Raw genomic sequence first — 13,688 nt, 5'->3', positions numbered from 1 at the left:
TACCCATCAGGTCTATCTTCTCTGACACAAACATAACCTGGCATTTTAAATAATGACTCCTTTCTCAACCATGTCTCTTGAAGACATATGAGAAATGGATCATGTTTATTTATTAAATGTATTAAATCATGTTTTCTACTGTTGAGGCTCAGGCAATTCCACTGAACCACTTTGGCTCTGTGATCCATTGTTGTTTGGGATGTGGTATAATGCTTCAATTACTGTGGCAACGTGGGACGGTGTAACTATGTTTGATTGTGATAATAGTTGAATAAGTATTTTAATAATGTCAGCAATTTTCATGCTATTTTCAATATTGTTATTATTAATATTAGGCTTTTGTTTAGGGAAAACAGGATCTTTTATTATATCAGAGTGAGCAAAGCGGTCATAGCCCTTACCAAGCTTTGACGGTGATCTCGGCTTGGCAAAGACTGTTTTTTTATATGACTGAGACTCTGATTTTGAATAAGATGGAAGGTTAGAGTTTTGAGGACTATGTATGTCCTTTGATGAAGAGGATGACACAGGTGTTGAAAACAAAGCTTCGGCATATGACATCTTTGAAACTGGTGGATGCATCTTAATTGCTTCCATATATGAAATACAACTTTTGCTCATTGTTTCTTTGATTGCTCTCTGTCTATTATGTTCTAGGCATTTTTTATCAATGGCTTGATGTGATCCGTTGCATAAGCAACACCGGTAATCCTCCTCTTCAACTTGGCAAGTGTCACCAGAGTGTCCTTGACCACACTTATAACATTTTGGCAAAGACCTGCATTGATTTTTAACATGACCAAAACGGCAACATTGATAGCATTGTACAGTTGGATAAATGTACAATTCCACTGATAAGGCAGTGTAACACATGTACACCCGGGTAGGCAGAACTTGTCCGTCAAAAGTTATAATTACAGTGCCAGTACTAATAAATTGATTTACATTATTTACAGTGACTTTTCTTTTAATACGCCTGATTTTAATTATAGGACCGCAACCCAGTGGCACATTTATGTTTGACAATATTTCCTCATCAGACCAATCATTTGGAACACCTCTTACTACACCCATGCGTGTTACATTGAAGGTAGGTATAAAGGCGCTATATTTTTCCAAGCCAAGACTTTGATGCAACAGAAATTTGTTGGCATCCATATAGGACGAAAACGCCATACTAATGCGATTCCTACCCACACGTTTGAGACTACCATTCACAACACCATCAAATTTGTTACGTTGCAAAAAGCGACCAAAAGTTATGGGATGTAGGGTTGTGGAACTATCACTATTTTCATATTCTTTGTTAACATGTACCACATATGGGGCACTGTCAGATTTCTGATACTGAGCACGACCAATTGGCACTCGAGTTGGTACATTTGTTGGTATGGTGGATAATGATGGTTTATTATTATCAATGGGAGAAGTGGGTTCAGTTGGTTTGTGGTTGGGAGAAATATTTGGATTTTTGTTAGGGCGATTCGGAACATCATCAGTATGTGATTCGCACATGCAGTCATTAAATTTATCCTTTTCATAATTTGCTTTGCCTTTCCTTTTTTTTTTCTTGCACATCGTACAAACGCGGGAAAAAATTTTTCGTTTTAGCGTTTGTTCGGCATTGGACACAGCAGATGCGTCCGTGTCCATTGACGACTCAACCGCTGAGATTAATATATCCATCTTAGATGGAATATTTACAGACCCTGGGGGTATTGTTCCCCCAGGGTCGGGGGGCCGATCCCCCATAAAAGTTTAAAATTTCCAATAAAATATTTTGAAGAACTTACCTATATAAACAGCTAACTACTATGAGAATGACACTAATACTACAATATGTACAATATAAACAACACCAAATCCTTTTCAATACGAGTTTACAATAAAATAAAAGAAAAATTTGAAAAAACCGCGTCCGCCATGTACGATGTTTCCCGCCCTTTTTTTTCGATACTTATATTAAATATTATATCAACTAACCATCGTTTGTATACTCATTGTTAGTATATCATCATAGTGCTTTGAAAATAGAATAAGGGCCATTAGACTCTCAAAGAAAAATATAAATGAACTATGGCGATGAAGTGAGTATGACAAGATCGATTGGCGAGAAAGAAAGATTTAGCACGGATTTGAATTCATGTGGATTTTTTCGGCGGGAAACTACGTACATGGCGGACGCGGTTTTATCAAATTTTTCTTAAAATTTATCTTCCCCTCCCCCTCTTTTAACATCCCGCGTATGGGTATTGTGAGAGGCAATGAGGCAATGATATTGTCGAATCTTATGCTGAAAAAGTCATAGAAGCTGGAACATTTCCACTGCTTCTTTTGCGATCTTTTTTCCTTGGCCAAATCCGAACTTGACTCGGGCTGGCAGCGCCATACATACGACCGTTCGAAGTTAATTAAAGGTCGCTATTATAGTGACATCCAACCCTCCATCCCAACTAAGCCATGGTTCTATTGCTATCGTCTTGTCGACAAGCAGACGACGTCCGTTATCAGCAGACTTATTTTTGGTCAAACTTGTGTACCCTCATGCCTGCACAGATGGGGCATTATCCAATCCCCCATCTACGTAAGTGGCCTTGAGGAAGGCACTGCTGACCACACCCTTTTCAATTGCCCAAACAGAACAGTTTCCTTGCACAATATTCTCGCACCCTTTGCGCCTAAACACGTATATCTTAAGTCTCTACTGTTCATAAATTTATTCATCCACAAAAGATTAAACTCTAATCTGTCTATTGCTTGCTCTGCTTCTGTTTTTTGTCTTTGTTATTTATAGTCTGTAGTAACCTGTTTGTTTTGTATATGGAGGGTAGAGGTAGTTTTGTACTGTTTTGATATGTTTGTTTATGGAGGGTAGATAGTTTTGTTTATATGTCTTGTTTTTCTCATCGAACCCGTACAAAATCACTTTATATTATATAACATTTTTATACCCGTCAATCACACTATAAAAGTAACCCGGCTGCCATAAACAAAAGGTGAAGTTGAATTTAATATGAAATTAATTAATTGAGGAAAAGAAAAAAGTAAAGTATGGTGTTGGAAAGTAACAAAATGGGAATAGATGATTTATAAGGGAAATATTGTTGTGACGGAACAAGAGTCGTATATACTGGTGATGGAGTTGTGATAAGTTGTTGATACCGTGTTGGTACATGATGTTGCTATAAGGTATAATATCTACGATAAGTATATCTCTAATATCCTTTGGGTTATTTAGGTATCATCTATGGAGCCCTAGCAATATTTTAAACAGACAGTATATGTAGTAGAGTTTGCTGTGTATAAACAACTTGCTCCTAAAGTACTGGTGTTATTAGGTATAATGGTACTTATTAACCTATCTTATATATCCTGTATCAAAGGACGTAGTGTTATCACATTATAAGGTTGTAATTGTGTTCATAAGTCTTGTTGCAATTGAGCTAAGGTACAGTTTCTTGCCAGTGGTCTTCTCTGCCAAAGACAGCATTCCAAACTGGTAGTTGAGTTGTTCTAAGGTAACAAGTAACATGAACTGTACAGAAGCTTAATATAAAGAAATAGTTGGTCCAGTTGTTTTAATTTACACCTTGGGGACAGATGGTTATGGTACAGACTTGCAACACTGCTCTAATGCAAGTTAAAATTAAGGTATTAATTTAATGATATAATTATAAGCTTAAGGTATTAATTTTATAATGATATCATTAAAGCCCAGGCCCTTGAACCGACTTTCCTATAAGACGAGACCTGTGCCCAGCAGTGAGCCGTTTATAAGCTGCGTACAACAAGGAGAGTTAGGCAACTAATTGAAGTTTTTCTCCTGATTCACAGCTAATGAGTCGAGTTGGTACGATCGCAGTGCAGACGATGACATCCTACAAGATTTCAGCGCAATGGAGGAGACCCCCCTTCTTTAGACAGTACCCCACCAAAAATTTGGACACAACGTGGGTGCGTTTATAGTTGTTGGATTGTTTCTGGTTATTTTGTTAGGTGGGTTTGCAATAGGGGTTTATCTACTAGTACTAGAGAATCACCTAGGTATGTAGTTTTGTTTATTTCTGCCATTAAAATAAAGGTAATTCTTTTTACCTGGGCTACTACTTACTAGTACATACTAGAGAATAACCATGGTATGTAGTTTTGTTTATTTCTGCCATTAAAATAAAGGTAATTTTTAACTGGGGCTCAGGCTCCGATTTCAGTAAGTGTAACTATTTCGAGGTTTACTAAACATGGTCGCAGTTCAATACCTATCTCGTATTATCTCTTTAACCAGACGTCTAAATTATTCGTCCAATAAAATAAAATATAAAATATATTTGTAATGTACATCTGTAACTGACTTAGTATACGTTTTGGCTAGCTGTAAGTATACTAAGGATATTCATAAATAAATAAATAAATAAAAGGGGAAATTCTTTACTTTCCAATACTTAAGACAATACACATATTTGGGAAAGAATTCTTTTTGATTCTTTATGAGCTATAAACATTACCTAAAGATTTCATATATTTTATTAATATAAAATACTACTTTTTGTTACACATATGCTGTTGGTGACTTTCTTGAAGATATTATCAAGCTCTACAACTTTTCTCTAGAACTCAGTCATACTCGTATATCTCTCATTGTTAAGGCAGCGTTCGAAAGAAACTCGTTCTTTCGTCCGTTTTTCTCTTAATTTGCTAATCCGACTACCATGAAAAGTTCTTTTTAGCTTTGAGATTAATATATATAGCTTATGCCAATTAAAAATAACGTGGCTTTATATTCGTGAAAGAATTTTTAAAATCGGTTCAGTAGATCCAGAGAATACCCCCGACAATCGCACAAACTCTTTATAATAATAGTATAGAAGATAAGGTTAATTTCATAAGGTTCGTCTTAACCTTTTATAATGACCTACAATGAACATTAAGCCTAATTATCAGCATAAAAGCAAGAGAATCTGTACAATCTAATCAAACTGTCTGTGCAATTTTTAATTACTTCAATCTATATACTACACAGAAGCGGTGGTAGCCCGGTGGGTAGGAGCTCGACTTTACTTTCGGGGAAACGAGTTCGATTCCCAGCATAGACTTCTGACTATTCAAGGTTATGTGCCTTTTTAATCATTAAAATATCACTTGCTTCAATGGTGAAGGAAATATCGAGAGGAAACCTGCCTTAGAGTTCTCTATAATGTTCTCAAAGGTGTAGCATTGGGCCAGCGTGGTAGACTACAGCCTTACCACCCCTCATTGTGGGCCTGTGCCTTGTAGTGGGCCGGTAATGGGTTGATATGATTATATACTCCGCACCAAACAGATCTACCACAGTGTTTTAGTACCACACACCCACTGGGTCCGTCGACAAATATTATGTATATCTTTGTTAATAGAATATCTTTGTATATAGTATGTCTTTGTTAATAGAAATGGGCATAACAAATGCAATTAGACAGCGTTGCGTATAATATCCGTAACAAAATAATAAAAAAAGTCGTCGTAAACGTAGTCGGCACTTTTGATGCGTACATGAGAATTACACGGTAGTGAGATGATCGCGATAACCGCATTCGTAAACTTAAAACTATAGCTACGAGGGTTCCAAACGTGTCCTGGTCTAAGAAGAAGCCCACAACAAACTTAGCTGGGTGTGGTTTTTTGTTATCACCATCTCACATTGTCATTTAAAATTTAGACGAGCAACCTGTTTAGAGCAATAGAGACATTCTCAGGACGACTACAACAAACACTTGCTAATTCTATCTAATATAGAGTAATAATGTGTTTGTTTTTCTTTAATTTTCAGAAAACATTCAGCCACCAGTGGAAGAAATACCAATTCGCCTCGTCAATGGATCAGAATGGGATCAGTCAGACTAACTAGTGCTTTCTACACAGCTGTTCCACGCAGAAACTGTCGTAATAGAACAGACTGACACCAGGGAGTGAGAGAAATTGGATTCTTGCGTTCTGCTTTTAAGGGAAATAAAGGTAACTATCCTTTTTTGTTATATCATAATATTATTTGAGACCGCTCGCAACAGGCTTTAATCCTCACTACTTTTTTATGAGCTTTTTTAAACCTCAATATAACTACGCTCCATTTTTATAATTTGTCTTAAAGATTATTTTTGTTGTAAAGTATGTTCTTAAAATATAAAAAAACAACAGTGCGTTACTTAAATGAAATAATCAAAATAAAAAGGGTTTTTAACGTTATTTGTAAGTGTGTTTTTAATATATTATTAAAAAACAGAGATAAACTAATGTTTCCATTATAAAACAAGTAAAATAAAATGGATCGAAGGATATTGAGGCGAAGAAATTCACGAATGCTCCCTTGCGTGTGAATGATAACTTAACATGTTCTTGTAAACACGGCGATGGAAAACGTCAAATTTGGTACTGGGAGTTACTAAAAATTAATTTTAAATTCCATTTGGATCCAAGTTAACATAAGTACTCGCATAATAATGCGAATATGCCATGCGAATGGGATTTGCCCATTTGTAACTATTTTATTACTGATATTAGCTAATTTAAGTAACCCTTTTTATCTACCCATCGAAATAAATAGCATTATTTTATCACCAGTATTTAAATATGACATTAGACCCACAAAATTATAGGAATATGTATTTATAAGTATTTAATTTTCTAAATGCTCGCGTTTTCGTTCCCGATAGGAATTCTAGTAGTTGCAGCGCCATCTCTCGGGTCTAACTGTGAACTTTGAATAACTTTACGAAAGCAATAATCATACGAAGCTTTATCACAATCGGAAAGATGATTTAATTTCGTATAAATAATACACGACTTAAAATTTTCTGCCCAAAGTTTTTAATAGTTGTTGTTTAGTGTTATAGCGATGCAACTTATTTCAACATACGTTTTTAAAAAGTTGGATAAGTGTGTGACTAATATACCGTATTGGAGCTTCAATCACCTATCGTTTGAAAATTTGTAACCATTGCCATTCGCAAATGACCCTCCTGGGGACCTACTATAGTTTACCTAAACGTTTATAGTTTCGTGCCCCATCACAAATTACTGCAAATAATCGATAAACATGTGACCTTATACCAACACCAAATCAGTTGATTGCGCTGGGAAAGTGTAGTTGTCTCAAGTCTTATAATGGATGGGTGAGTTCTAAGAAGAATTAGGCATTTGTCAGTCTCTGCTCCTTTAATTAAGAATAGTAAACGTGAAGAAAACGTACTCTGAAAACAGAGGACGCTGCTTCCCGTTCTCCGTTATATTTCCCTTAGTCGTCTCGTACAGCACCCGTGGAGGAGTGGTGACAACTGTATCCTGATCTGCAGTCACAAAAATTTTGCCGATTTTTCGATTAACTGTCAGTGGTCCATTTGTGGCATTTGTGCATGAATTAAATTTTGATAAGTCTCATGCGAAGGGTTTGCTGCTGAATGCTTAGGATTTCCTTGCTTTGCAGCCTATCATTTTTACCAGATCTTCATTAAGTTTTGGCACAACAACCAATATAGAAAAGAATAATATTAAAATAGGTTTAGTCATGACACAGTTGTGTTGTACTTTTTCGACAAATACTTTTATCTCCTATCCCGAAAAAACCTTATCGTGTTTCTAGGATAAATATATATCTATAATTTTACCATGTATAAATGCACCAAATTTTATGCAAATCTTTTCAGCTGCTTATAAGTGATGTGCAAACAGGCAGACAGCGAGTACTAAGATACTACTTATTCCGCATGAGTAATTAAAAATATTTAATGTACATATATCGTCTAGTTACAATTGTGCTATGTGTAGTATTGATAAATTTTGCGTATCAATTTATATAAGGTCTGTTAAATAAAATTTTACGGCTGATTGGCGTAGTGGGTAGAAACTGCTTTCTGAGTCCAAGGCTAAGGATGAACATGAATGTTTTTCAGTGCCTGGGTGTTTATATATTTAGAATAAGTATCTAAATATTATATTATTCATTAAAATATTCATCTGTCATATTAGATTTACATACAGATTAGATAAACATAACACAAGCTTCGGTTACTTTGGGGCTAGATGGCGTTGCCGTTGTATAATTAATTATTATTATTTTATTTATAACTTCAAGCCAAGCCAACGCGAAAGGAAACCCTTATAAGATAATTTGGCAACAATTTGGTTTTTTAATCTGTAATTTATAATATTGGTTAGGTGCTAGCGTTGCAAAGATTGTCATGTTAATAGTTAAAATAATGTTTTTGTTTTGTAATTTCAGGCAACTTTTAGTGTGAGCGACTCTTTAACATATAACTTCCTGGTATCAAGCGACGGGACTGCGTACGAAGCCAGCCCTTCTACCCCGAATTATCCCCTTTAGTGTTAACGTTCTTGGGTGAGATATATTTTTATTCCTGCCTTAAAACTTTTCAAGTAGCCTGTTTACTTGAAAAGTTTTTTTCTTTTTTATCTTCCGCAAAGAGAGTTTTGAAATTGGACTGTTAATTCTTTACTTACAAATAACTTATCCACTTTAACATGGCGATACAGATTTTTTCAACACATTCAAACAATCTACTCACTGTCTGTGTGCGAGTGGCACACGTATATGCACTTCAATCGCTCAACATTGGAACCTTCTAATCACCTTTATACTAATAATAAATTTATTAGATTTCTTAAAAACTAAAGCTAACTTATTATAAGCGTCGTTAGCTTAACACAAAATGTTTCGAAATAATAGTCTACAGTGATTTCCACACATTGATCACCTGTTTACAGTTTTATTATAAGTATACATATTGTTACGCACCATACTCTATTGTTAATACAAGATCTTGAAGTAAATTGTTACCAACTTATTATTAACAACATGGCCAATGGCAAAGCCTTATGCTGTGCATTGGCAACAATACTCAGCGCTGATTTTCAGTCTGCTCCAGTATCAAACTGAGCAAACAACCGCGTTTATTATAACTAAGAGTTATATTTTAATAAAAAAAGAAATAAATTAAGAGGAAGGAGTAAAAAAGGTAAAAACAAAAGAAGAAAGATGGCTGAGGTACTCACCGCTTGTGTGAATTCCCTTTACAATATATTTTTTGAATACCATTTCCATTACATTAAAGAATATCGTCCTTTTCTAGTACAAATTCTATACCTACGTTTTCTAGTTCAATGTTTTGGATTGGTCAGACGGAGGCAAGCACATTAACGACGGTCAATCCAGCAACACACCGGCGTCACTACACGACCCCACAGCACGTCAACAGTGACGGTCGATTCTCTTAGTGCTGTACACCTTACCGACACTGCGTCAATGGTACGACTTTCAGTCTCGGAGGGGAATACTGTAGCAATCTCCACATTACTAAACTAGATGGCACCACAAATACCTTGCATCGCGCTAACGAAGCGTTCACAAAAATTCATACAACTTCCAAAGATGGATGGTTGGACCTCGGTCCCCGAGCACGATCTACCGCTCGGAGGAAGATCTTCCTATTGTTATGGTCGAGCACATCACCCTATCCCGTACACTGAACTTTTGTTTTTTACTGAAACCTCGTTGTGAAAGTGCCCTCCAGAACTTTTAATATTCTATAGTACAGTCAAATGATTTACTAAAATCGAATCAAATATTTAAAAATCGATCTAAGAATTATTCAGGATCGTGTTGTAACAGTAAAAGCAAAGAAGCTCGACAATAATGTTTAGCCTCGTTTGTTTTTGCATTTTTTTTTCATTCCTAAGCGTTCGTTTTTAAATGTTACGCTCACTTTTTTTGTCCATATTTCACCTTGAGCAGCCAATATTTACTTATTCATCGCGTTCTCCAATGTCAAAAAGACCGATATGGCGCCTTATATTATTCCATTCACCTTCTGAGTCCCTCGGTCTTAGCTTCTGTGCATAGACCGTTGGTGTATAAACTTGGATTATATTTAGTCACCAACGTTTAGCACTTAAGAGTTGAGTACTGGTTCCTTTAAAGGGTTATATCTAAAGATTTGAGTTGTGTTGATACTAAATGCAACTCTTCGGTTACCCCAATCCAGATGTAAAGTGCCCCGAGCTTCTCTAATGGGTCTCCCTAATCCTAGAATGACACCTTGTTTTTAGCACCTATATATTATTTCAAAAGATGCATATAACTTGACTAAGTTATTTTATTGAAACTCAATTGATTAGACTAAAGAATATTATAATCTGTGAGCAAAAGCCATACTACAAAATGACCTATATTAAAACTACAAACTATAATAAAAATACGAAAAGTTAAAATAAAACTAATAATACAATAAGAAAAATAACAAAAGAAAACTAAAAATTAAAATCCAAAAGGGCAGTCCGAATTGCTTGACAAAGCAGAAATAATAGCACGTTTAAAAACCTTTGGCCTTTGACAAAATACATCAATATTGTTATTTGCGCGAGTAAGTTCATTATAGACACGACTTAGGCGATTTAGAGCTGCATTCCTACCCAAATTTGTTCTACCGCTGTTTACATAAAAAGTTTGGCGCGTAGCAACTCTAGGTATTTTTTTCTTAGCAGACACTGAAAGGGTATGCAAAAGTTCAGGAGCTTCCAAATTACCATTTACGAGCTTCTGTAGAAAAGTCATATCAGTAATGCACCGGCGGTCAGCGAGGGAAAGTAAAAGTAAAGTATTCCGAACGATAAGGACAAGTACAGGTCACGATAGGCTAAGAATTTTAAAAACCTGCGCTGGACTCTTTCTATCCTTGCAATTGGAATTTGGTACTGAGGATTCCAAACTGACGATGCGTACTCGAGCTGACTACGAAACATATTATTAAAAAGTAGTTTAATTGTGCTCATATTATTGAAAGACTTACACTGTCGTTTGATAAACCCGCAAATTTTGGAAGCTTTTTTAACTATGCTATCTATATGTTCTCTAAAACTCAATTTCGAATCTATTAAAACACCCAGGTCCTTTATAACATTTACCTCCTGTAAAATGAAGTTTTGTCCCAAGGTATACGTAGTTGGGAAAGTATACTCCTGGTAAACTTTATGTGGACACATTTAGAAGGGTTTAAAAGCATATTATTATTTTGCCACCATTTGCTAATTGCGTTAAGATCCTCTTGAAGCATAAAAACATCTTCTAAGTGACCTTATATAGATTTTTAAGTCATCTGCGAAAATTGAGTATTTGCTATATTGTATATGATTAGTAATAGCATTTATAAAAAATAAGAATAAAATTGGGCCCAAGTGAGACCCTTGGGGCACGCCAGACGTTGGGACCAACGGATTAGATTCGTAGCCTACAACCACCACCTTTAGAACCCTATTGCTAAGGTAAACCACCTCCACAAAGTTCCGTGTACGTCATAGTGTTTGAGTTTCCTTAACAATTCGTTATGATCTACTTTGTCAAATGCACTGCTAAAATCAGTATAAAGAGCATCAACCTGGACTCGAGAGTTGACCGACCTTGAGATGTCAGAGACATAGGATATTAAATTAGATACTGTAGACTTATTTTTTTTGTAGACTTTTTTTGGGCTGATGCCCAACACGGTTTTTAAAAGGATTGACTGATGTCAACAAGTTTTTTGAATGGAAATTAATTATAGTACAGATCATAGACTCGAACACTTTAGCAAAAGCGGACAGTATGGATACCGGGCGGTAGTTTTTGATGTCAGTCTTATCACCTTTCTTGTGTATTCAGGAACAACATTCGCAGATTTCCAAATACTAGGGAAAACACCTGAAGCTAATGATCTGTTGAAAATTTGTTTTAAAAGATGGGCAAAGAAACAATCTTTTTTTATAAAAATATGCGGAATACCATCAGGGCCTGCACCTTTGCAAGGGTTTATAGCTTTTAAGTACTTGAAAATATCTCTCTCCACAAATTTAATAGAACTAATAACATTAAGACAATATTCATTATGGTCAAAAACAGAACGAGCAGACAAATTAAATTCTGGCTCGCTAACAGTGAAAGCAGATGAAAAATGGCTTGCGAACAAGTTCGCTACCTCTTTAGCGCATCCTGCACTTTTATCTCCTAACTTTTTGTCCGCAGGTATACTAGAACGACCATCTTGCTGGGTTTTCATATAGGACCAAAATGACTTGCGATTTTTCAAGATAGAATGCTTAACATTGGTCTTGTAGCAAGAGAAACATTTATCTAAGAGTTTCGGAACGTTTATTAAGTATGTCGTATTCAAATTTGTCACGAGGATTGTGGTATATTTTAAATATTTTCCTTACTTTTTCTTTTTCATTCAGTAGTTTAATCGACACCTCACCACAACACCTACACCTTTAATCTGGCCCTCGAGTACCAAGATGGATAATTGCTCATGATTCTCTGTTTAGGTGGAATGAATGAGTTAATTATCTTATCTAATTCATAGTAAAATATGTTCACCATACCGTCAACATTGTCGCATGATTCAAACAACCCAAACCAGTAAACACTCTTTAACCTATCGTTTATGACAGAATAGTCAGCATATTTAAAATTACGAGTAGAGAATTTGCGAGTCTTTAACAGCGCTGCACTGTCAAATTTACATTCAATCTCCAGAGGTGGTTGATGGTCATCGTCAATGCTTTGTAAAACAATCGAACCTGCAAAATTACTAAACACAAGGTCAAAAACTTTGTCGTTTTTGTTTCTAACATTACATAATTGCAATAAATTATTAGAAGACATAAAATCCACCAACAAGTAACCAAGATTGCAATGATATCTATTCGGATCGTAATGACGATAAGTATCGTCATCATTACGAGACCAATAAATAAAACTTAGATTAAAGTCACCGAGGACCAGAGTGTCAACTCTGGTTTTGTCCATTACATCACTAACATTATTGAAAAAGTTCGTTATATAGTTACCAGACACCTGTCTCCTGATCTTGCACATAAACCGCACAAATAATTAAAGTTCGGAAGTTGTGCTCAATCTTGACTTTTATAGAAACCCATATATCCTCACAAGAGCTATTCCATTTGCTATGACCTCTAGACTCGTGCGATTTCAGCACAACAATAATTACTTCACCAGCTTCTTTCCCGGAAAGGTGGGTATCACTGCGATTCTTCTATAAATTGAATAATTTGAGTGAAAGATTTCACTGTCTTTTATATTATCGGTTAACCAGGTCTCTGTTGCAACTATAACATCGAAAGTATTAATTAGACAAGCTATGTTAATGTCATACAATTTAGTTCGCATACCGCGAAAATTTTGGTAGTAGATCTTAAAGGAGGTTAAATCTTAAATATGCGGTCTAACATTAGGTAAAAATAAAAGAATTAAATACTAGAGAAAGAACAATCAGCTAGGTTATGTACTTCAGTGACTCCTTGTTCTTTATTTGTTTCACCGGTGATGTGTCATTCTTCCGGATGAAAATTCGTCCATTTCTTATCCAAGGAAAATGGACGAAAGAAGTACCTTAGTATCTTTTTAAATAATTCAAAGACTTTCCTCGGTGGAAAGAAGAATAAACGGTTTGCGTTGCTCTCTATAATTTCAATAACACTTTATTAAGACAATTGAGTGTTAATAAAGGAGATAAAAACTTAACATTTTTATAAACATAAAATTACTTTCCACGTGTTGTATTAAAAATATTATTTAAATGCATTTCATTTATCTATTCATTGTATAAATTATTCATTAAAAAGGTTTCAGAAATCGTGTTTTTGTTAAAGTG

At 35.3% G+C, this 13,688-nt stretch overlaps 1 long non-coding RNA gene across 1 annotated transcript; it reads left to right on the top strand.

Moving 5' to 3' along the window:
- Positions 1-2,853: 2,853 nt before the first annotated feature.
- On the top strand, positions 2,854-13,580 carry LOC120636253. The gene is made up of 5 exons (XR_005659361.1): positions 2,854-3,189; positions 3,835-3,954; positions 5,804-5,988; positions 8,249-8,365; positions 12,041-13,580. It is a non-coding gene; the product is annotated as an uncharacterized LOC120636253 (long non-coding RNA).
- Positions 13,581-13,688: the final 108 nt, after the last annotated feature.

Source organism: Pararge aegeria, chromosome Z (genome assembly GCF_905163445.1).
Source record: "Pararge aegeria chromosome Z, ilParAegt1.1, whole genome shotgun sequence".
Taxonomy (NCBI): domain Eukaryota; kingdom Metazoa; phylum Arthropoda; class Insecta; order Lepidoptera; family Nymphalidae; genus Pararge; species Pararge aegeria.
This window is presented reverse-complemented; position numbering and strand designations above follow the sequence as displayed.